The sequence below is a fragment of the Pristiophorus japonicus genome, chromosome 9 (assembly GCF_044704955.1).
Source record: "Pristiophorus japonicus isolate sPriJap1 chromosome 9, sPriJap1.hap1, whole genome shotgun sequence".
NCBI classification, from domain to species: Eukaryota; Metazoa; Chordata; class Chondrichthyes; family Pristiophoridae; genus Pristiophorus; species Pristiophorus japonicus.
This window is the reverse complement of record NC_091985.1, coordinates 119,258,611-119,282,924: the sequence shown is the minus strand read 5'-3', so window position 1 is coordinate 119,282,924 and position 24,314 is coordinate 119,258,611. Positions and strand designations below refer to the sequence as shown.

Below are 24,314 nucleotides of genomic sequence, written 5' to 3'. Positions count from 1 at the left end.
TATGAGGCTGCAGAGTGACTTGGATAGGTTAGGTGAGTGGGCAAATGCATGGCAGATGAAGTATAATGTGGATAAATGTGAGGTTATCCACTTTGGTGGTAAAAAGAGAGAGACAGACTATTATCTGAAAGGTGACAGATTAGGAAAAGGGGAGGTGCAACGAGACCTGGGTGTCATGGTACATCAGTCATTGAAGGATGGCATGCAGGTACAACAGGCGGTTAAGAAAGCAAATGGCATGTTGTCCTTCATAGCGAAGGGATTTGAGTACAGGAGCAGGGAGGTGTTGCTACAGTTGTACAGGGCATTGGAGTATTGTGTACAGTTTTGGAACTTGAGGAAGGACATTCTTGCTATTGAGGGAGTGCAGCGAAGGTTCACCAGACTGATTCCCGGGATAGCGGGACTGACCTATCAAGAAAGACTGGATCAACTGGGCTTGTAATCACTGGAGTTCAGAAGAATGTGAGGGGACCTCATAGAAACGTTTAAAATTCTGATGGGTTTAGACAGGTTAGATGCAGGAAGAATGTTCCCAATGTTAGGGAAGTCCAGAACCAAGGGTCACAGTCTAAGGATAAGGGGTAAGCCATTTAGGACCGAGATGAGGAGAAACTTCTTCACCCAGAGAGTGGTGAACCTGTGGAATTCTCTACCACAGAAAGTTGTTGAGGCCAATTCACTAAATATATTCAAAAAAGAGTTAGATGTAGTCCTTACTACTAAGGGGATCAAGGGGTATGGTGAGAAAGCAGGAATGGGGTACTGAAGTTGCATGTTCAGCCATGAACTCATTGAATGGCGGTGCAGGCTAGAAGGGCCGAATGGCCTACTCCTGCACCTATTTTCTATGTTTCTATGTTTCGATGAAACCTCCAGGAATACGGACAAAAAAGTTGGCAACCCCAGCAGGGGTGTATAACGCCTGTTTTAGGCAGCCACCACAGACATCGATATCAGACGTTGGTCCCCGAAATCTAGGCCTGTAAAACGGGTGCCTCGAGGTCCAATTTCTACCCCTGTGTATTTAAAAGTTATCTAGAAAAGCTTAGTTTGGTTCTAAAAACTATGGGGGGCTGATTTTCACTGTGTCTCCCCACCACCAAGGGAAGAACAAAGGGCTAGGCTCCTAAACTCGCAGCGTTGAAGTTACCGCCCCTGATACACCCGCTGCCATTTCCAGCCGCGTCCTGGAAGTGGGTGACCAGTCTGTCTGCCTGTTTCAGGAGGGCGCCTCATTAAGGCATGCAAGTCAGGATCCTGCGACAGTGTTGAGAACTCTAGGCTTGTTCAATGCGCGGAGCATGCGTGGTGCTTCATTGCTACGGAGCATAGAGTGGCCTTGGTAGCAATCCTTAAAGGGACCGCAGCAGGTCACTCATATAAAGGTTTTACGTCCACAAAAATCTTCCCACTTGCTGCCAGTCCCTCCGTGCCCCCCACCCACCCACACAATTGCATTTTCCCTTTAACCGCTAACTTACCGGCTGGCTGCGCAGAGAAGTTGTCGGATTTCCGTTCCCCCGATCGGTGCGCAGCCTGAGAGAGCTGCTTCAGTACTCGCAGCTTTCTGATTGCGCACAATGAATGCCCGACCGTTAATATGGCTCAGCCTCTCACGGAGGACAGCATGCTGGTGGCACAATTGCTCTTGCCATCACCAATACCACCTACTGCTACCTCCATAACATCACCCGACTCCTGCCCTGCTTCAGCTCATCTGCTGCTGAAACCCTCATCCGTGACTTTGAAAAGACCATCCAACAGCTGAAGAACAACAAGGCCTCCGGAGCAGATGAAATCCCCGCCAAGACACCAAGCATGGTGGAGCAGCACTATTGGCGCGAATACATGAACTCTTTTCTCTTATTTGGAAGGAGGAGAGCATGCCAGGGGATCTCAGAGATGCCGTAATTGTGAACATCTTCAAGAAAGGTGACAAATCCGATTGCGGTAATTACAGAGGAGTTTCCCTGCTGTCTGCCACAGAGAAAGTCATCGTCAGAATCCTTCTCGATTGCCTTCTCCCAGAGGCTGAAGAGCTCCTCCCAGAGTCGCAATGCGGATTCCGCCCACTAAGGGGCACAATCACATGATCTTCACCATGCGTCAAATTCAAGAGAAATGCAGGGAACAGCACCAACCTCTGTACATGGCCTCCTTTGACCTCACAAAGGCCTTCAACACTGTCAAGCGAGCGGGATTATGGAGTGTCCTCCTCAAATTCGGCTGCCCTCAAAGGTTTGTCATCATCCTCCGCCTGCTTCACCATGACATGCAAGCCGTGATCGTGGTGCACATTGGTACCAACGATATAGGTAAAAAAAAGGGATGAGGTCCTACGAGACGAATTTAGGGAGCTAGGAGCTAAATTAAAAAGTAGGACCTCAAAAGTAGTAATCTCAGGATTGCTACCAGTACCACGTGCTAGTCAGAGTAGGAATCGCAGGATAGCTCAGATGAATACGTGGCTTGAGCAGTGGTGCAGCAGGGAGGGATTCAAATTCTTGGGGCATTGGAACCGGTTCTGGGGGAGGTGGGACCAGTACAAACCGGACGGTCTGCACCTGGGCAGGGACCGGAACCAATGTCCTCGGGGGAGTGTTTGCTAGTGCTGTTGGGGAGGAGTTAAACTAATATGGCAGGGGGATGGGAACCAATGCAGGGAGACAGTGGGAAATAAAATGGAGTCAGAAGCAAAAGATAAAAAGGAGAATAGTAAAAGTGGAGGGTAGAGAAACCCAAGGCAAAAAACAAAAAGGGCCACATTATAGCAAAATTCTAAAGGGGCAAAGTGTGTTAAGACAAGCCTGAAGGCTCTGTGCCTCAATGCGAGGAGTATTCAGAACAAGGTGAACGAATTAACTGCGCAGATAGCAGTTAACGGATACGATGTGATTGGCATCACGGAGACATGGCTCCAGGGTGACCAAGGCTGGGAACTCAACATCCAGAGGTATTCAGCATTTAGGAAGGATAGACAGAAAGGAAAAGGAGGCAGGGTGGCGTTACTGGTTAAAGAGAAAATTAATGCAATTGTAAGGAAGGACATTAGCTTGGATGATGTGGAATCGGTATGGATGGGTGGAGCTATGGAATACCAATGGGCAGAAAACGCTAGTGGGAGTTGTGTACAGGCCACCAAATAGTAGTAGTGAGGTTGGGGACAGCATCAAACAAGAAATAAGGGATGTGTGCAATAAAGGCACAGCAGTAATCATGGGCGACTTTAATCTACATATTGATTGGGCTAACCTAACTGGTGGCAATGCGGTGGAGGAGGATTTCCTGGAGTGTATTAGGGATGGTTTTCTAGACCAATATGTCGAGGAACCAACCAGAGAGCTGGCCATCCTAGACTGGGTGATGTGTAATGAGAAGGAACTAATTAGCAATCTTGTTGTGCGAGGCCCCTTGGGGAAGAGTGACCATAATATGGTAGAATTCTTTATTAAGATGGTGAGTGACAAAGTTAATTCAGAAACTAAGGTCCTGAACTTAAGGAAAGGTAACTTTGACGGTATGAGGTGCGAATTGGTTAGATTAGACTGGCAAATTATGCATAAAGGGTTGATGGTGGATAGACAATGGCAAACCTTTAAAGATCATATGGATGAACTTCAACAATCGTATATCCCTATCTGGAGTAAAAATAAAACGGGGAAGGTGGCTCAACCGTGGCTAACAAGGGAAATTAAGGATAGTGTTAAATCCAAGGAAGAGGCATAAAAAACAGCCAGAAAAAGCAGCAAACCTGAGGACTGGGAGAAATTTAGAATTCAGCAGAGGAGGACAAAGAGTTTAATTAAGAAGGGGAAAATAGAGTACGAGAGGAAGCTTGCCGGGAACATAAAAACTGACTGCAAAAGCTTCTATAGATATGTGAAGAGAAAAAGATTGGTGAAGACAAACATAGGTCCCTTGCAGTCGGATTCGGGTGAATTTATAATGGGGAACAAAGAAATGGCAGACCAATTGAACAAATACTTTGGTTCTGTCTTCACGAAGGAAGACACAAGTAACCTTCCGGATGTACTAGGGGACCGAGGGTCTAGTGAGAAAGAGGAACTGAAGGATATCCTTATTAGGCGGGAAATTGTGTTTGGGAAATTGATGGGATTGAAGGCCGATAAATCCCCAGGACCTGATAGTCTGCATCCCAGAGTACTTAAGGAAATGGTCCTAGAAATTGTGGATGCATTGGTGATCATTTTCCAACAGTCTATCGACTCTGGATCAGTTCCTATGGACTGGAGGGTAGCTAATGTAACACCACTTTTTAAAAAAGGAGGGAGAAACCGGGTAATTATAGACTGGTTAGCCTGACATCAGTAGTGGGGAAAATGTTGGAATCAATCATTAAGGATGAAATAGCAGTGCATTTGGAAAGCAGTGACAGGACCGGTCCAAGTCTGCATGGATTTATGAAATGACAAATCTCCTGGAATTTTTTGAGGTTGTAACTAATAGAGTGGACAAGGGAGAACCAGTGGATGTGGTGTATTTGGACTTTCAAAAGGCTTTTGACAAGGTCCCACATAAGAGATTGGTGTGCAAAATCAAAGCACATGTTATTGGGGGTAATGTACTGACGTGGATAGAGAACTGGTTGGCAGACAGGAAGCAGGGAAGCGGGATAAATGGGTTCTTTTCAGAATGGCAGGCAGTGACTAGTGGAGTGCCGCAGGGCTCAGTGCTGGGACCCCAGCTCTTTACAATATATATTCATGATTTAAATGATGGAATTGAGTTTAATATCTCCAAGTTTGCAGATGACACGAAACTGGCGGTGTGAGCTGTGAGGAGGATGCTAAGAGGCTGCAGGATGACTTGTACAGGTTAGGCAAGTGGGCAAATACATGGCAGATGCAGTATAATATGGATAAATGTGAGGTTATCCACTTTGGGGGCAAAAACGCGAAGACAGAATATTATCTGAATGGCGGCAGATTAGGAAAAGGGGAGGTGCAGCGAGACCTGGGTGTCATGGTTCATCAGTCATTGAAAGTTGGCATGCAGGTACAGCAGGCGGTGAAGAAGGCAAATGGTATGTTGGCCTTCATAGCAAGGGGATTTGAGTATAGGAGCAGGAAAGTCTTACTGCAGTTGTACAGGGCCTTGGTGAGGCCTCACCTGGAATATTGTGTTCAGTTTTGGTCTCCTAATCTGAGGAAGGACGTTCTTGCTATTGAGGGAGTGCAGCAAAGGTTCACCAGACTGATTCCAAGGATGGCTGGACTGACATATGAGGAGAGACTGGATCAAATGGGCCTTTATACACTGGCGTTTAGAAGGATGAGAGGGGATCTCATAGAAACATATACGATTCTGACGGGACTGGACAGGTTAGATGCGGGAAGAATGTTCCCGATGTTGGGGAAGTCCAGAAACAGGGGACAGAGTCTTAGGATAAGGGGTAGGCCATTTAGGACTGAGATGAGGAGAAACTTCTTCACTCAGAGAGTTGTTAACCTGTGGAATTCCCTGCCGCAGAGAGTTGTTGATGCCAGTTCATTGGATATATTTAAGAGGGAGTTAGATATGGCCCTTATGGCTAAGGGGATCAAGGGATATGGAGAGAAAGCAGGAAAGGGGTACTGAGGGAAGGATCAGCCATGATCTTATTGAATGGCGGTGCAGGTTCGAAGGGTTGAATGGCCTACTCCTGCACCTATTTTCTATGTTTCTATGTTTCTATCTACCACAGACCCAATTCACATATGGACCGGGGTCAAGCAGGGCTGCGTCATCGCACCAACGCTCTCCTCCATCTTCCTTGCTGCAATGCTCCATCTCACTCTCAGTAAGCTCCCCGCTGGAGTGGAGCTAATCTACAGAACAAACAGGAAACTGTTCAAACTCCGTCGCCTCCAGTCCAGATCCAAGGTCCTCCCATCTTCTCATTGAATTACAGTACGCAGACGACGCTTGCATCTGCGCACACTCGGAGGTCGAACTCCAAACCATCATCAACACTTTCACTGAAGTGACCGAGAGCATCGTCCTTACACTAAACATCCCAAAGACAAAGGTTCTCTACCAACCTGTCGTGGCCACACAGTACTGCCTCCCACTTATCAAAATCCATGACGATGCCTTGAACAACGTGAACCATTTTCCATACCTCGGGAGTTTACTGTCAACAAGGGCAGACGTCGATGACGAAGTTCAACACCACCTTCAGTCGCCTGAGGAAGAGAGTGTTTGAAGACCAGGATCTCAAACCCAGCACCAAGCTCATGGTCTACACAGCAGTAGTGATACCCACCCTCCTATATGCTTCAGAGATATGGACTATGTACAGCAGGCACCTCAAAGCACTGGAGAAGTACCACCAATGCGGCCTCCGCAAGATCCTGCAAATCCATTGTCAGGATAGGCGCATCAATGTCAGTGTTCTCGCTCAGGCCAATATCCCCAGCACCAAAGCATTGACCACGCTCAATCAGCTCCGTTGGGTGGGCCACATCGTCCGCATGCCCGATACTAGATTCCCAAAACAAGCGCTCTACTCGGAGCTCCTTCACAGCACGCGAGCCCCAGGTGGCAGGGGAAATGCTTCAAGGCCACCCTCAAAGCCTCCTTGAAAAAGTGCAACATCCCCATCGACACCTGGGAATCCCTGGCCCAAGACCACTCAAAGTGGGGGAGAAGCATCCGGGAAGGTGCCGAACACCTCGAGTCTCTTCGCCAGGATCAAGCAGAAGCCCAGCGCAAACAGCAGAAGGACACACGGCAACCCAAGCACTCCACCCACCCGTCCCTTCAACCACCGTCTGCCCTACCTGTGACAGGGACTGTAGGTCCGGCACTGGACTCCTCAGTCACCTGAGAACTCATTTTTAGTGTGGAAGCAAGTCATCCTCGATTCCGAGGGACTGCCTCAGAAGAAGATGACCTCTAGACTGCGCATGCTGCTAAGAAAATATGAAGTTCTGTGGAGGGTAACTGTTGATTTGGGCTAATAGTTCCACTGCCTTCATTACCTGAGGGAACACAAATTTGTTTTAGTTATGTCATGGTTTATTTCTAGAAGGATAGAACTGAAAAATAGAGAAGTTATGCTAAACTTGTTAAACCACACTTGGAGTACTATGTGTAGTTCTGGTCGCCATATTATAAAAAGGGTATAGAGGCACTGGAGAGGGTGAAAAAAAGATTTACAAAGATGATACCAGAACTGCGAGGTTATACCTATCAGTAAAGGATGAACTCGGGGGGACGCCCTATGGAAGAAGAAGATGATAGATCCTGTCAGACGGTTCCCCGAGCAGACTGTCAAACCCGTTTGGCAGAATGTCTCATCGCCAGAGCTTTCACACAAGCACCAAGACGTGGCTTCGTTGGTGGTGAGATGGGCCCTAACTGTCAGATCCTTCATGCACAGGCGGGGTTTCAGAGACATGGCACTCTGCCCCCAAGTCGGCTGTGGTGCGGACGAGACTGTCATTTATCTCCTTCGGGATTGCCTATTTGCAAGGCAGGTCTGGAAGGAGATGCAGTGGTTGCTGCCAATGTTCATCCCAAGCAGCTCCATAACACAGGACTCTGTGCTCTGCGGACTGTTCCCAGGGAAGCACACCGAGACAGACATCATCTGCTGCAGGAGAGCCATTAACTCGGTGAAAGATGCACTTTGGTCTTCCCGAAGCTTGCTGGTCTTCCAGAGCAAGAAATGTCCACGGCCGAGTGTTGCAGACTGGCGCAATCCAAGGTCCAGGATTCCATGCTAAGGGACGCACTAAAGATTGGTGCAGTTGCCGCAAAGGCACGATGGGGAAGAGCCACGGTAAACCCAGGGGATGGAATCAGACCCCAGTCGGGCTGTACATTTTAATCTGCTTGTATACATAGAGCACCATGTACTGAAAAACACCTGTGTTGTGCCATGTATAATGAAAGTCTCTGCACTGTTTAGTAACTTGTAAAGAAATGTAAATGTATTCCCATCCGTTCCGTGTACTGCTTTCATCTGCATAGTGCTACATGTAACGTGATTCGTGATCGGTATTGAAATGTATCCTGGAATGTGATGTAAACCTGTTCTCATCTGCTCCATGTAATACCCTCATTTGCACAGTACTACATGTAACGTGATTTACGGATTGTACTAAACTGTACCCTGAAATGAAATGTACGCTAGTGCATTGTATGGAACTGCTGTCAGCATCCAAACGAATTGTATGGAATTGCTGACCGCAAGGTACTGAACTATTTTCCAGTGTATTGTGAAAATTTTATATGAATAAAGTATATTTTTGAAAAAAAATGAACTGGCTGGATCTTTTTTCTCTTGGAAAATATAAACTGAGGGGTGACTTTTTAAAAAATCATTCATGGGATGTGGGTGTCGCTGGCAAGGCCAGCATTTATTGCCCATGTCTAATTGCCCTTGAGAAGGTGGTGGTGAGCTGCCTTCTTGAACCGCTGCAGTCTGTGTGCTGAAGGTACTCAAAACAGTGCTGTTAGGGAGGGAGTTCCAGCAATGATGAAGGAACAGCGATATATTTCCAAGTCAGGATGGTGGGTGACTTGGAGGGGAACTTGCGGGTGATGGTGTTCCCATGCGCCTGCTGCCCTTGTCCTTCTAGGTGGTTGAGGTTGCGGGTTTGAGAGGTGCTGCCGAAGAAGCCTTGGCGAGTTGTTGCAGTGGATCTTGTAGATGGTACACACTGCAGCCACGCTGCGCTGGTGGTGGAGGGAGTGAATGTAGATGGGCTGCCAATCAAGTGGGCTGCTTTGTCCTGGATGGTGTCGAGCTTCTTGAAGGTTGTTGGAGCTGCACTCATCCAGGCCAGTGGAGAGTATTCCATCCACACTCCTGAGTTATGCATTGTAGATGCTGGAAAGGATTTGGGCATGTGAGACACTTGCCACAGAATATGCAGAAGACCTGATAGGCGTTTTTACAATTATGACATTATGAAATGTTTTGCTAGAGTAGACACAGGGAGTGTGTTTCCACTTTTGGGGAAGAGCAAAACTAAATTCCATCAATATAAGATCATCACCACAAAATCAAATAGGGAATTCAGAAGAAACTTCGTTACCCAGTGATTGTGGAACTTGCTACCACAGGGAGTAGTTGAGGCGAATAGTATAAGGGAAACTAGATAAGGATATAAGGGAGAAGGGAATAAAGGGACATGCTGAGATGAGGAGAATGGGAGGAGGCTCATGTGGAGCATAAATGCAGGCATGGTTGGGCCTAATGTCCTGGTTCTGTGCCGTATATTCTATGTATTTCTATGTAATGCTTGGATATTCAATTTTCTAAAATATATTCTGCTCTCATGTATAGAAATCCTCATCTCTTTCCTGCAACAGATGTTCACAGTTTTTGTGTTCATTCCTTCATTCACTCACTTCTCTTTATATTGTGTGATTCACTTATTTGTGATTTTTCTCTTTATGACATATCTGGGGTGAAATTAGTCTCTGCCAGTAGCCCAAAAGGCATGACAGCGGGTTGTGAATCTTTATAATTCTCTTCTCCAGAAGTCTGTGGATGCTCAGTCACTGAATACATTCAAGACTGAGATCGACTAAGGGATTCAAGGCATCTGAGGATAGGGCAGGAAAGTGGATTTGATGTAGAAGATCAGCCATGATATTGAATGGCAGAGCAGGCACTGCCAGTACTCTGGTACCTTGCCTAAACGTTCATTATTCATATTTCACCCGAGTCTCTACGAGCAGGCTATTAACATAAGAACATAAGAATTAGGAGCAGGATTAAACCATACGGCCCCTCAAGCCGGCTCCACCATTTAATAAGATCATGGCTGATCATCGGCCTCAACTCCACTTGCCCACTTGATCTCCATAATCCCTTGATTTCCTCTAGAGTCCAAAAATCTATCTATCTCAGCCTTGAATATACTCAACAATTCAGCATCCACAGTCCTTTGGCGTAGAGAATTCCAAAGATTCACAACCTTCTGAGTGAAGAAGTTCCTCCTCATCTCAGTCTTAAATGGCCGACCCCTTATCCTGAAACTGTGACCCCCCCTAATTCTAGACTCTCCAGCCAGGGGAAACAACCTACCCTGTCAATCCCCTTCAGTATCTCATATGTTTCAATGAGATGACCTCACATTCTTCTCAACTCCAGAGAATATAGGCTCAATCTACTCAATCTCTCCTCATAGGGCAACCCTCTCATCCCAGGGATAAATCTAGTGAACCTTCGTTGCACTGCCTCGAAGGCAAGTATGTCCTTCCTCAGATAAGGAGATCACAACTGTGCAAGTACTCCACAAATGCCCCGTACAATTGTAGCAAGACTTCCTTACTCTTGAACTCCAACCTCTTTGCAATAAAGGCCAACATGCCTTTTGCCTTCCTAATTGCTTGCTGTACCTGCATGCTAACTCTCTGTGTTTCCTGTACAAGAACACCTACATCTGGCTGAACACCAACATTTAATAGTTTCTCATAATTTAAAAAAATTATTCTGTTTTTCAAATCTTCCTATCAAAGTGAATAATCTCACATTTCCCCACATTATACTCCATCTACCACCTTACTGCCCACTCACTTAACCTGTCTATATCCCTTTGCAGGCTCTTTGTGTCCTCCTCACAGCTTATTTTCCCACCTAGCTTTGTATCGTCAGCAAACTTGGATACATTACATCTAAGTCATTAATATAGATTATAAATAGCTGAAGTCCAAGCACTGATCCTTGCGGCACCCCACTAGTTACAGCCTGCCAACTGGAAAATGACCCGTTTATCCCTACTCTCTGTTTTCTGTCCGTTAACCAATTCTCTATCTATGCTAATATATTACCCCCAAACCCATGAGCCCTTTGGAGATCCAAATATACTACATCCACTGGTTTCCCTTTATCTACCACGATAGTTACATCCTCAACACACTCTAATAAATTTGTCAATCACGATTCCCATTTCATAAAATCATGTTGACTCTGCCTACTCATATTATGATTTTCTAAATGCCCTGTTACCACTTCCTTAATAATGGATTCCAGCATTTTCCCGACAACCTGTGATGGTATTACAGCTGAGCTTGATTCTGTTCTCTCTCAATCTCCAACTTCCATATTTATATGCAGCCTATCACATCCACAAGTGGATTTCACTTTTAAGTCACTGTCATGTAGGCAAATACAATATTTTTCCCCTTAGCAAAGTCCAATAAACAGCAAATTAATGAAATATTAGCTAATTCTTTTTGGTATTGTTGGCTGAGAGAGAGGAATATTGGTCAGCTCACTTAGAGAACTCCATGCTTTTGCATGAATAATGCGATGGGATCGTAAGGTCAATCTGAACAAGGAGATATGGCATCCAAAATAGGGCACCTCCAGCAATACTTCAGTGATGTGCCGAAGTATCAAGCTTGATTATGTGCTCAAGTCCGTAATAACATAAGCATAGGAGACACAAGATATGGGCAGCCCCTAAGTACGTTACAAATTTAGCACTAAGTCCTACAAACGGAAATACAGTATCACTAAGGATATGTTGCTTACAAGAAAAGTCTTCCAAATGCATACATAAGTTAGGATATCCTACAAGGGGCATTATAGTCATTTTCTAAATGCTTTTATGGAACTCAGGGCTAATGTTTTGAATATTTTTTTTAAATCAATGCTTCGTTTTTTTAACGCAGAATTTTTGTTATTACATAGAATTACATGGAATTTACGTCACAGAAACAGGCCGTTTGGCCTAACTGTGTCGGCATTTACGAGCCTCCTCCCACCTTTCTTCACCTAACCCTATCAGCATAGCATTCCTTTCTCCCTTATGTGTTTTTCTAGCTTCCCCTTAAATGCATCTATGCGATTTGTCTCAACTACTCCATGTGCTAGTGACTTCCACATTCTAACCACTCTCTGGGTAAAGAGGTTTCTCCTGAATTTCCTATTGAATTTATTGGTGACTGTCTTATATTTATGACCAGGCCGCTCACCAACTTTTACATTGTAAATACCACGCATGCGCAGAAATTTAAAGGGACTGTGCATTAAAAGAAACAGGCTGCGCAGAACAAGGCGCAGCTTACAGGGAACATTGTTTGTAACCCTTCGTTTTGGATTCCCCCACAAGTGGAAACATCGTTTGTACATCTAAGTAATACAAGTAATTTTTGTTGCCCTGTGTTTTTTTGATTAAAGATTGTATATGACAAAAAACTGTTACAATTTCCCTGGAATGGAAATATTTTGAGACTAATGATCTCTGTACATCTTCATTTGCCTCCAGCCCTACAACGCTCCAAGATCTCTGCATTCTTCCAATTCTGGCCTCTTGTGCATCCCCGATTTTCATCGCTCCATCATTGGTGGCTGTGCCTTCAGCTGCCTGGGCCCAAAACTCTGGAATTCCCTCCCTAAACTTCTCCGCCCCTCTCTCCTTTAAGACGCTCCTTAAAACTTATATCTTTGACCAAGCTTTTGCTCACCTTTCCTTATATCTCCTTATGTGGTTCTGTGTCAAATTGTGTTTGATAATTGTTCCTGTGAAGCGCCTTGGGACGTTTTACTTCGTCAAATGCGCTATATAAATACAAGTTGTTGTTGTTGTTGCATGTAATAGTAAGGAGTTCCAAAACATGGCCATTGCTATCAGTAGTGCGATGCCAGTGTTGACGTGCTGCTGTGTGCAATAACCGAGCTCCCAGCTCCTGTCGTCGCCTGCACTTGTCGGAAGCCAGGAAGATCAGGAAGGTTTAATTTACTGGGACCGAGCGGAAATCCCGCCTCTGAGCTCTCCGATCCGTAACATGACGCACCCTACTGGCATCTTGCTACTTCATCTTCTATTTATACATGCAAAATATCGGCCGAATCGGACTGCCTGTAGCAAGCCTACTCTGGGTATCGTGTTTCAAGCAAGTGTAGCCAGTCACTTCGACTGCAATTATTATCCACTTGCACTCAGCTTTTAGAAAGGGTTTACAGATATCCTTAAATCTTCTATGAAGACTTTTTATTTCTTGTAAGCAATTTTAATAATGTTACATTATTGAGAAGTCCCCTTTCTTAGCACTGAGGATTTCTGCACTGAAAACAACACCACTTGTGCGTGTCCAAGGCGTGTGCCAATAGTTATTTGGGAAAATAATGCAAAAGTGTGCGCCCGGCGGCTCCAAGCAGAGCTGCGGTGTGGCTGTGAAGACGGGGCTGTTGCATAACGGGGTGAAGTAACAGGAAAATAAAAGGAGGAGGATCGTGTAACAAACAACTCGGTGGATTTCCCCCCTTGTAGCAATTTCTCCAGCGCTCCAGTGACGCCACTTTGGGTGGGCGGGGAGCACGGGCGGGCAGGGAGGGGGGTCATTTGCATGGCACCGCCCTCATTGGCCGAGGGGGCCGCCGGTCGGGGGAGCGGCGGGTACCGATAGGCTGTGAGCGGGCGGGGGGCGGGAGCAGGAGGCTGGGAAGAGCCTATGAGTCCTTGCGCAGCCCATCAATCAGCGAGCTGTCTGCGGCGGCCGCTGCGCCGAGTGTCTCGCTCTTGTCTCGACTTGTTTCATTGTAACAATATGAAGAAGTTCGAGTGAAGAGGGACCCCGACACTTTGGAGTAATGGGATAGCACAGGCTACACTTTAGTTCCTTTTTTTTTTATTTTGTAGCGGTTTATAAAAGCGGTACGATATTTTGTTTGAAATATTTTTGATTTATAAAAATATATATTTTTTAACCCCCGCCCCCCCTCTCCACCCCCTTTTCCCGCTGGTTTCCTTTTGCTTCCTCCTCGGACTGGACGGAGAGTTGCCTCTGAGGGTGAGTGTTGTGAATGTCCGGGGGATCGCGGGCCAGTTTGGTGAGAGTGGACAAGGACAGCTGCTGCTGGCGAGGGAGTGGGAGACTGTCGGCAGCTCTCTCTCTCTCTATCTATCTATCTATCTATCATATATATATATATATCACATATTTTAAAGGCACTGGCAATTGTTAAACCGGTGCCCGGTTTAATTTGGTATTGCGAGGAGGTAACTTTGCAAATGCACAGTGGGATATTGAGTGAAAATGCAGCTGAACCCTGGCGCTGGTCCCATTGAGAGAGGAGTGGAGCAGTTATTGCGGGTTGGAGCGCGTCTGGTATTGGAGGAGGATCCGAGCAAGGCAGCCTGCCCTAAATCCACAAATACTGCACTTGTCGCACTTCAGCAAACCAGTCCTCAATCTGTTTCCAGAAAGCAAACTAGTCCCTTAATGCGGCGTCTTGCTGCAGGCCATAACTCGCATCCCATGAAGTGACTTGATTTTTGTTGTGGGGAGGGGGGGAGATTATAGTACAACGTTTAACATTTGGAAAAGCTGTTGGCTTGGTTGCTTTAAAAAAAATTCAACTTTCACGATTGTATAAAAACGCCAGTTAGCTATGCATTTTTATACGTTTGGGTAAGTGTGTCCTTGAAAATTGTTGTGGGGGAAAGTTCAACGAGATTTGCACGGTTGAAAAGGGAGCCTGTAATGATGAATAGTTGGATGTTTCGTGTTTTTAAGAAGTCAGGCAGTAGTCAGAGACTGTGCCACTGGTACAGTGGCTGTACATTGGATCAGACAATGCATAGTTGCTTGAGAGATTAACACGTTTACAAGTTGAAGCCTCAGACAGTGATCTTAAAACAACTTGTAGTATCTCACTTAGTTCATCTACACTGTTGCATGTTGATTACAATACTAGCTCAGTGCAAACTAATATTTTTGTTATAATCTAATGATTCATTGAAATATCTGTGCATAGACTTCCTGTGTATGAGTCTTTAGCAACTTGCGTGGTAACACGTCATATAGGATATGCACCAAATTATTTTGAAGAACATTTTCAACCAAATGAGTTGTCAAATAATAAACTCAGCAAATAATTATTACTGCAATAAAGTCACCAGTCATCTCTCTCTATATCTATCTATCTATCTATCTATCTATCTATCTATCTATCTATCTATCTATCTATCTTTTATATATATAGATACTTATTCACATCCAGTCTAGTCCCACTCTACTGTACTCTGACTATGTCCAATACTTATTGCCTCTATCCAGTTCCCATCCCATGCTAGATCCTCAGTCTGATTTCTGCCAAAGAACAGCCACTGCCTCTTGAGGAAAACTGTAATCTTTTCAGGTAAATTGATTGGAGGTACTTCCACATTGGGTGCCCCATTCAGCGGGAAACTAGCTGTCCCACTGACAACCTGAGCCCGAGATGGTCAAGAACTTTCCATGTTTTCAGCAGAAAGAATTGTAATTCCTGTTCAAGCTGTCTGGCCATGCACTCTTCCTGCACATCTGCAGAGCAGCTCTTCCTAGCTGGTGGATCCAGGAGGTTGCTTTGACTCGGTGTGTAACATCTCCTTCCAGATAGTAGAAATTGTCAACCTTTTTTTTAAACTCCATTAATCCCACCCCCATCACTTCAGTATATTGTCTGAAAAGTTGTGATTCACTTAGTTGTGTGAATAATTATAAAATGCACTCAAATGGGTGTAATACATCATGTGGTTCAGGTAACCTTTGAAAACTATTTGAGCTTCATTTACAGTTGTCATTGGAACCAAATCCCTTGTAATATAGCTTTTTAATTCATTTTTAATATTGTACATCTACTACCTAGAATCAAGCAGCTTGGTAATCTGATTACTTCTGTATTAAGTTTTGTGTTGAACATTTTAAAGTGTCTATATGGATCATCACTCAACAAATGTGCAGCAGTTACAGCACAATTTTCAGTCGGGTACCATCATTTATGAATGGAAATGTGATCTTGGTGTCTGTGTGACATTCACCCCTGTCAGAAAAGGACCTAAAATGGTTTGAAGCTCTGCTTTAAACCCTACATATTAATAGAATAATGGATACACAGAAGTGAGTGGAAATCAGCAATCTCATCTTGTGAGTTTAGAAAATGGTTACTTGCTCTTTACTATTTTAGTTTTTGATCTCGGATGAAATCCCTCAATGGGATTCCTGCCTTTTAATCATTGCTGGGTGCCCATTATTCTTTATTTTATCACAACTATGCAGTTTTTGAAGTTTTCCTGCTAAAAAGGAGGTTGGAATGTACTTTTCTATAAATATTACATTTTGTTCATCTTTATAGTTTTATGATAGAGTGCAAATAAGCAGAATCTTAAAGCATCTAACTAAAGCTCTGACCATACAGCTAAAAGTTGCAGCTGTTTATGGGCCTTTTTAAAAAAAAAAATCAAATCAATTTTTTTTGAGTATTGTCAACTGTTGTATATAAATGATTTTTTATTGCTTTTAAATAGCTCACCAGGCAGATTAATACAGCAGATAGTGTCCTGTTACAACAATCATACATGGGGTATTTGTGCTTTGCTAATTAATTTCTGTGATGTGCAGCATAGTCTGATTTTAGCCACAGAATGAGTAGGCTTTCAATATTCTCAGATAGAAGGACTGGGTGCTTCATAACCTACCACTGTTGCCTTTTTAATAAACCCATTAGTTATAAATTACATTTCAATATCACTTTTTACAATGAAGTTTTTTTCTGTGATTCTGTTTGAATTTGACCATAACAAGCAGACGTCTGATCTTCTTCAGTCTGAATTATTTCCATGTGGTCTGGAGATTGCATTTTGAACAGTGCATTCTAATCGATGGCAATTTAAGAATGACCTATTTCAGTGAAATCCATTATTTTTGTGTTGTTTGATTTGATATTGCTACTTTTGTTCAATGTCTCGCTCCCCACCCCCACCGTCCCACAGCCTAAAAGAAAAAAAATTGACTGGTATTTGTGCTGGCAAGGTAGCAGTATCTTTAAACTTTGATCATACTCCCTTACATTAACATCATTTGCAGGAATTTCTTGTGTTCTAGACTTCTGTCTTTTCAAATCATGCCACGTGCAATTTTTTTTGTTGTCTTTTTGGCAACCAAGAGATTAAACATTTATTCTTTTTTTCCTTTGAAATGCTTTGACAGGATGGGATTTCGCGGGAAGTCACAGCAAATTCATCAGTGTGTAAGCCAACATCTGTGTAAAACTATGTTCAGCTTTTGCCAGTGCTAAATCAGACACGAAGAGTACTGACCTTGAAGTAGGAATCGGCACCATTTAATTTAGTATTTTCTATTCAGTGCCTTGGATACTTTGAGCAAAATTAAATCTTTTTTTGCTGGGGGTTGAGAGGGAGGGGGGTGGAGGGGGAATTATTTGAGTCCAAATTTTAACGAGCTAGCGGCACTGTGTAAATCTAATCAAGTCTAGAAACACTTTTTCTAAAGAGCTGGTTGATCAAAGCTCTGGTTATCTCTTTGCTATATCATCTAAAGTTGAGGAATGATATAACCCTTAAAAGTTGTGACTGTACTTGAGGCTAATAATTGGTCTCATATGGAGCGTATATAGTTTTTTTTTAAACGTTGACCTTTTGCAGCTGTTGCTAACATATGTACTTGATAAATGATTGAAATTCTGTGTCTTGATTTGTGCCTGTTGTACAGTACACGGACGATTAAGAAGAAATATGTTCGCCTTTTACAAATATTGTAAATTATTGTTTTAGGGTTCCAATGAAAAAGTTTAACATTAAAATGCTAACTATAGTTTGCCATGTGTGAAACTTTAGAAATAGGGCTAGAAAATGATTTGGGGAAAAATAGCTGCCCTGACCTTTTTGGACGGTGTGTGCTTTCTGCTGCTAACAACTGACGTTTTTACTTGTGCCTCGTCCTGTGTTGTAAGGTACATCTGATTTAGTGATCATAACTTTACATTTTATCTAAGAAAACACAAATAGCAGAAAGAGTTGTTGCTTGAGCAAGATGCAATCATTTTTTAAATGAATAAATGGTAATAGTGTGTATAATATATTTAACAGTAAGTCTAATATTAGACATTCATGAGGTTGAAAAGGGTAGAAGAGAAAATGATAAACAAAGAAACTTGTGTTTTTTAAAATTGAGCAGTAAAATCCAAACGGGATAACAGTCAAACATAAACATATTTTTGAGGAAATATGGCACAGTGGTTTATATGTGTAATTATAGCACTTTTTCTTTACATGCCATTTACAGGAGGGTGCATTGATGACACAGCTATACATTTTTCAGTAGTTTTACAAGCTGTCTGGCTCAGGCAGTCATGGGGGAACAGGAGATGGTGTTGAGATGCAGGGCTCATGGGCAATCACACCTTCTTTTTCTTCAAGTAGATTTTGAAAAGTCTCCAGGCTGTAGTAGGAAGGGAAAATTGTGGGAAGGAAGGACTTCCCTAGTTTTGAGAGCCTTGGAAAGAATGTTTTGAGTGTGCGGCTTTTTTCCTCACCAGCCTCTCTTGGTAAGATTGCAAATTGGGGAGAGTTTTGTGTTGTGGGCCCACATCTACAAGGAACTGAACGATTAAGACCACCTAATTAATGTAGGACATTTGGAGCCACCAGATTGAGGAGATTATCATGTCATCAGTCCTAGTATGACTTGAACCCAGATCTCAGTTTTTTTTTTTAAGTACAGTAAATTAACTTTATATTGGATGCCTAAAAGGCCTACATTTTATAAAAGCACAAAAGAAGGAACACTTGGAAACTGATGTGGAAAAATGGGAGGGAAGTTAACCCAAAGGTGAAATTTCTATTTTATAAATTCCTGCTTGTTCCTTTGTATTCTAAGAGAGACTTGGGAAGCAGTATGGAAGGGAGAGCGAGGGAGAGAGAAATATACACCGGACAAAACCCTCACGAGGAAAAGGCAGTTTCTATATTTTAAAAAAAATCACAGTATAGTCTCCTTTAATCTGATGCCAGTGTGCACACATTAGCTGCAGCTTTCCTGTACATATTGTGACACAAAGGAAATGGTGATTTTGCAGATATTCATGTAAACGGCAGCATGAGAGTAACTACCCAAAGGTCCTCAGTTGGATATAAATTTTCAGATTCAATATGTTCATGCATATATTTTGGGGTAAATATATGCACCACTGCTTTAGTAAATAATTTGAGCATTAAGATTTCAGTCATCCCTAAAAGAAAATTTATTTTAAGCATTTCTATTACTGCTCAAAATGCCAGATTCCACAGACCTCTTGTGGTTCTGGGAGTGGGGGGGGGAAATCTATGGAATTTAGTGTCAGGATAACTGGCTGACAATTGAAGGGAAGTTGCTGAAGGGTGAGTGCTTAAAGCATAGTTGATCGGAGTCCTAACTATAAAGTAGTTTAATCGTGAGCTGACTGTGAGGAAACCCAGCTGAACTTCTGCCATACTGAGTCAGTTTTTTCCACTTTAATATTCAGGGCTCATTGGTGGGAATGCATAGAACTGTGTTTTCTATATTTAATGATTCTGGACCACAGCATTTCTTCCTGTTGTTCACAATAGCACGTGTAGTAAAGCTCCTTGTTATCGGGACACCTCTGGGCTGGAAGAGTGACCATAACTTTAAAATGGCTGTAACTTTGAAGTGTTGGTCTATAAAAAGAAAGACTTGCATTTATATAGCGCCTTTCACTACTACCGGGCGTCCTTTACAGCCACTGAAGTACTTTTTGGAGTATAGTCACTATTGTAATGTAGGAAACACAGCAGCCAAATTGCACACAGCAAGCTCCCACAAACAGCAATATGTTAATGACCAGATCATCTATTTTTAGTGATCTTGGTTGAGGGATAAATATTGGCCAGGACACCGGGGTAACTCCCCTCCTCTTCTTCGAAATAGTGGCGTGGGATCTTTTACGTCCACCTGAGAGAGCAGATGGAGCCTCGGTTTAACGTCTCATCCAAAAGATGGGCACCTCCGACAGTGCAGCGCTCCATAGCGCTGCACTGTTAGCCCAGATTTTTGTGTTCTCTGGAGTGGGACTTGAACCCACAACCTTCTGACTCAGAAGCGAGAGTGCTACCCACTGAGCCACAGCTGATGTATAAACAAATCTGTTTTAAAAAGTATGCCTTCAGTAAATGTCTAAACTTGTCAAAGAAACAAAACTAAACTACAACAGGCGCTAGAAAAACATAATTGTACATTACTGTGAAAACATAGAAGTTTTTTTTTCAGTCATGTCTCCCTGAAGCGATTTTATTGAACATTATAGCAATTCCTGCAACTCTCGGGTTGTACTTGCAAGTACTCAGTGTACAGTACCTTTTATAGTGTAAGCCAAAAAATGTTTGGAGAGACAAAGATCTTTTTTGCATACATAATAAACCAGCTCAGAATATCTTAAGAACCCATTCACTTCTTGGCTGATGGCTAACTTTATAGTGCAGTTGAATACTTTTGCCACATGGTGGTCAGAGATAACAATTACTGGAAGTGACATAACCATATAGAAAGAAAGACTTCCGTTTATATAGCGTCTTTCATGACCTCAGGACATCCCAAAGTGCTTTACAGCCAATGAAGTACTTTTGAAATGTAGTCACTGTCGAAATGAGGGAATCTTGTAATATATGCATAGAAAGTATGCTCCTGGGTGACTGACTGGTAGACAAGAATTCATTTCAATCTCTGCAAAGGATGTCCCTCATTTGAACCAGTGGTCATTTGTGACCTGAAGCTATCTTTTGTGGAATATAACATTGCTGAGGCATGGTTTAGGAAGGATTAGTAAACTATAAGCTTTGCTACTTGACAATCCCTCCACTATTATTTATGTTAGTTATTTAATAATGGAGGGTACTTCAGCATGCCCTAATGTTAACCCACTAAGGTGATGTTCAGACATAAGAACACCTGGCCCCTCGAGCCTACTCCGCCATTTAATAAGACCATGGCTGATCTGATCACGGACTCAGCTCCACTTCCCTGCCTGCTCCCATTACCCTTTACTCCCTTTTATTGCTCAAAAATCTGTCTATCTCCGCCTTATGACCCAGCCTCCACAGCTCTCTGGGGCAAAGAATTCCATAGGTTTACAACCCTCCTGAGAGAAAAAAATTCCTCCTCATCTCAGTTTTAAATGGCATCACTTAGTTCTTTCCTTCGCTTGTATCTGAAGTAAAGCTTATATTCACAATTTGTACGTACGTATTCATTCAGTGCTCTCTGTCCTATAAAGATAGCAGGCTGAATCAAACTGTGAAATTTAGGATGCTTCTGTTTCCCACCCTCTCTCAAAAACAGGCTTTAACAAATGTGCCAAAATTAAACGTCACATGTGAAAAAGCCGACGACCGGCATGTTTGGTAAGTCTTAGAATTTTAGTTTGATGCTGAATTTCTCATCTAGCTCACCTGCCGTTATTTAAGTAATCCTCTGGTTTAGTTTGACTGGTGCTGTGACACTAAACTATCTTGCTCATTCATCATTGGCACCTTAAATCTAAAACACTGACAGATGTGTGTTTGGAGAACGAGTATTACGGGACTGCAGCAGTAAGTTTTGTTTGAGGCTATGCACAACATGAGAATGAAGTGTGGGTGCTGTCCTCCTTGGAGAGCCAGTGATTAAACAAATAAAGAAACCTTCCTTAATGGAAAGGATCTGGATAATTGGCTTGAGAAACGCTTAGGATTTTCCGTTATTACAAAATTCTAATTTATTGATTATTTAAAGTTTTAATTTAAAATCTTCCCATTCTGGCTATTAATTTTGGCATGGAAAGGAGAATTTTATACTTGGGGTTAGATTTTTAAATGACCGGAACAAATATTTGCTTTGAGCTCAGGAATGAAATGGCTGTGGGTCATTTTCTTGTTGGGTTGGGAATTTATGCCGCATTTCTTTTTACTGCCTCTTAAAGTGCACATGTTGTGATGGATGCTGTTCTTTACGTGTGTACATCAAATGGTATTGGCACTAATCAGATATCTTCCTAGTTGTGTTTGTTGTAAACAGCAATGTTAGATCAGGTTTTAGATGTATGTATGTTAAATCTAAATCAGTGTTGTTACTAGATTTTAGCAAAGTGTATGTAACGGTAGCAACCAGTAATCCAGAGGTCTGGCCTAATAATCCCGTTCAAACCCCACCACGACAGGTGGGGAATTTAAAGTCAGTTAATAAAATACATTTTGGAATTAAAAAGCTAGTATTAGTAATGGTGACCATAAACCTCCAGGTTGTCAGAAAAACCCAACTGGTTCACTAATGTCCTTTTTAGAGAAGGAAATCTGCCGTCCTTACCCGGTCTGTCCTATATGTGACTGCGGTCCCACAGTAATGTGGTTGACTCTTAACTGCCTTCTGCAATCGACTGGCAAGTCACTCATTTGTACCAAACCGCTGGACAAAATTAGCACAGTGGGAGTGCCTTCACCACACAGACTGCAGCGGTTCAAGAAGGCGGCTCACCACCACCTTCTCAAGGGCAATTAGGCATGGGCAATAAATCCTGGCCTTGCCAGCAATGCCCACATCCCAAGAACTAATATAAAAAAGTCACATACTCTTTTTTTTTAAATGTCCATAATAACACCAATATTTTCCTTTGACAAATTTTTGAAATTAGGCTGAAATACTGGTGTCCGGAACTATTTTTAAGGGTGCTGGTAGAGGAGGGAGCAATTTGAGGTAATAAATTTCAAGTAATGTTACACAAAGTGTATTAAGACACAACATTTGAGTATTTTTCCTATACAGGGACTATATGAGCTTATTCACCATATTGCTAATAGACAGTCAAAAAGTGTGCTTCCTGTCTATTCACTTACAAGGAGAATGACCACTTGGGCAAAGTATTGGAGGGCTACGAATGCCTGTGGAACCATACCGCAATATCGGGGTAAAATTGGTCTTTGATGATAGTGAAGCGGCAGCTCGTTTTACACTTTACATTGAAGTCCATGGAGTAACAAATCGGGCGGGGTGTAAAATGGGCTGCCAATTCATTATCAAGAGAGACCAATTTCACCCCCTGTGAATCACTGTGGTAGATTCCCAGCTTATCGCTGTGGGTGTTCATTATAGACTCCACCTAATTTTTCTATGTTGAAATCGGGAGGATTTAAAAAAAGTATATAGTCTTCAAAGTTGTTAGAATATAAGAAATAGGAGCAGGAGTAGGCCATACGGCCCCTCGAGCCTGCTCCGTCATTTAATAAGATCATGGCTGATCTGATCATGAACTCAGCTCCACTTCCCTGCCCGCTCCCCATAACCCTTTACTCCCTTATTGCTCAAAAATCTGTCTATCTCTGCCTTTAAATATATTCAATGACCCAGCCTCAACAGCTCTCTGGGACAGAGAATTCCATAGATTTACAACCCTCAGAGAGAAGAAATTTCTCCTTATCTCAGTTTTAAATGGGCGTCCCCTTTTTCTAAAACTATGTCCCCTAGTTTTAGTTTTCCCTTGAGTGGAAATATCATCTCTGCATCCACCTTGTAGAGCCCCCTCATTATCTTATAAGTTTCAATAAGATCACCTCTCATTCTTCTGAACTCCAATGAGTATAGACCCAACCTACTCAACCTATCTTCATAAGCCAACCCCCTCATCTCCGGAATCAACCTAGTGAACCTTCTCCAATGCAAGTATATCCTTCCTTAAATATGGAGACCAAAACTGTACGCAGTACTCCAGGTGTGGCCTCACCAATACCCTGTTCAGTTATAGCAGGACTTCTCTGCTTTTATACTCTATTCCCCCTTACAATAAAGGCTAACATTCCATTTGCCTTCCTGATTACTTGCTGTAACTGCATACTAACTTTTTGTGTTTCATGCACAAGGACCCCCAGGTCTCTGTACTGCAGTACTTTGCAATTTTTCTCCATTTAAATTATAATTTGCTTTTCTATTTTTTTTTCTGCCTAAGTGGATAACCTCACATTTTCCCACATTATACTCCATCTGCCAAATTTTTGCCCACTCACTTAGCCTGTCTATATCCCTTTGCAGATTTTTTGTGTCCTCCTCACAATTTGCTTTCCCATCCATCTTTGTATCATCGGCAAACTTGGTTACATTACACTCAGTCCCTTCATCCAAGTCATTAATATAGATTGTAAATAGTTGAGGACCCAGCACCGATCCCTGCCGCACCCCACTAGTCACTGTTTGCCAACCAGAAAATGACCCATTTATCCCGACTCTCTGTTTTCTGTTAGTTAGCCAATCCTCTATCCATAAGTTAAGGTTCATATGTTTAATTTAAGTCGGGATTTTTTGCGTTTTACTACAGTGCTCTGAAGCGTCTGTGTTTTACATATAGTGACACGTCATTTGCACTTAAATATGCCTTTTGGTTTATTTTTCTCGTAATATATTTTATTTTTCTGACATTTAATATTCCAAACATCATTTAATAGCTTCTTCTGTTTTGAGTTGGATGTATCCTCACTTTAATTATTTTGTTCTATAGCATCTTGCATACCAGAGTGCAACACAGCAGCAATGTTCTCTTAGCT

General features: G+C 42.8%; 1 protein-coding gene across 7 annotated transcripts in view; it reads left to right on the top strand.

Moving 5' to 3' along the window:
• Positions 1 to 13,466: 13,466 nt before the first annotated feature.
• Positions 13,467 to 24,314, top strand: part of sertad2b (SERTA domain containing 2b) — a 138,420-nt gene continuing 127,572 nt past the window's right edge. For 4 of the 7 annotated variants that reach the window (XR_011594937.1, XR_011594936.1, XR_011594935.1 and 1 more), the window contains exon 1: positions 13,467 to 13,761. The gene's annotated coding sequence lies outside the window, so the exon portion shown is untranslated. The remainder of the gene's footprint in view (positions 13,762 to 24,314) is intronic. The other 3 variants (XM_070888765.1, XM_070888762.1, XR_011594939.1) reach the window with 3 other exon arrangements.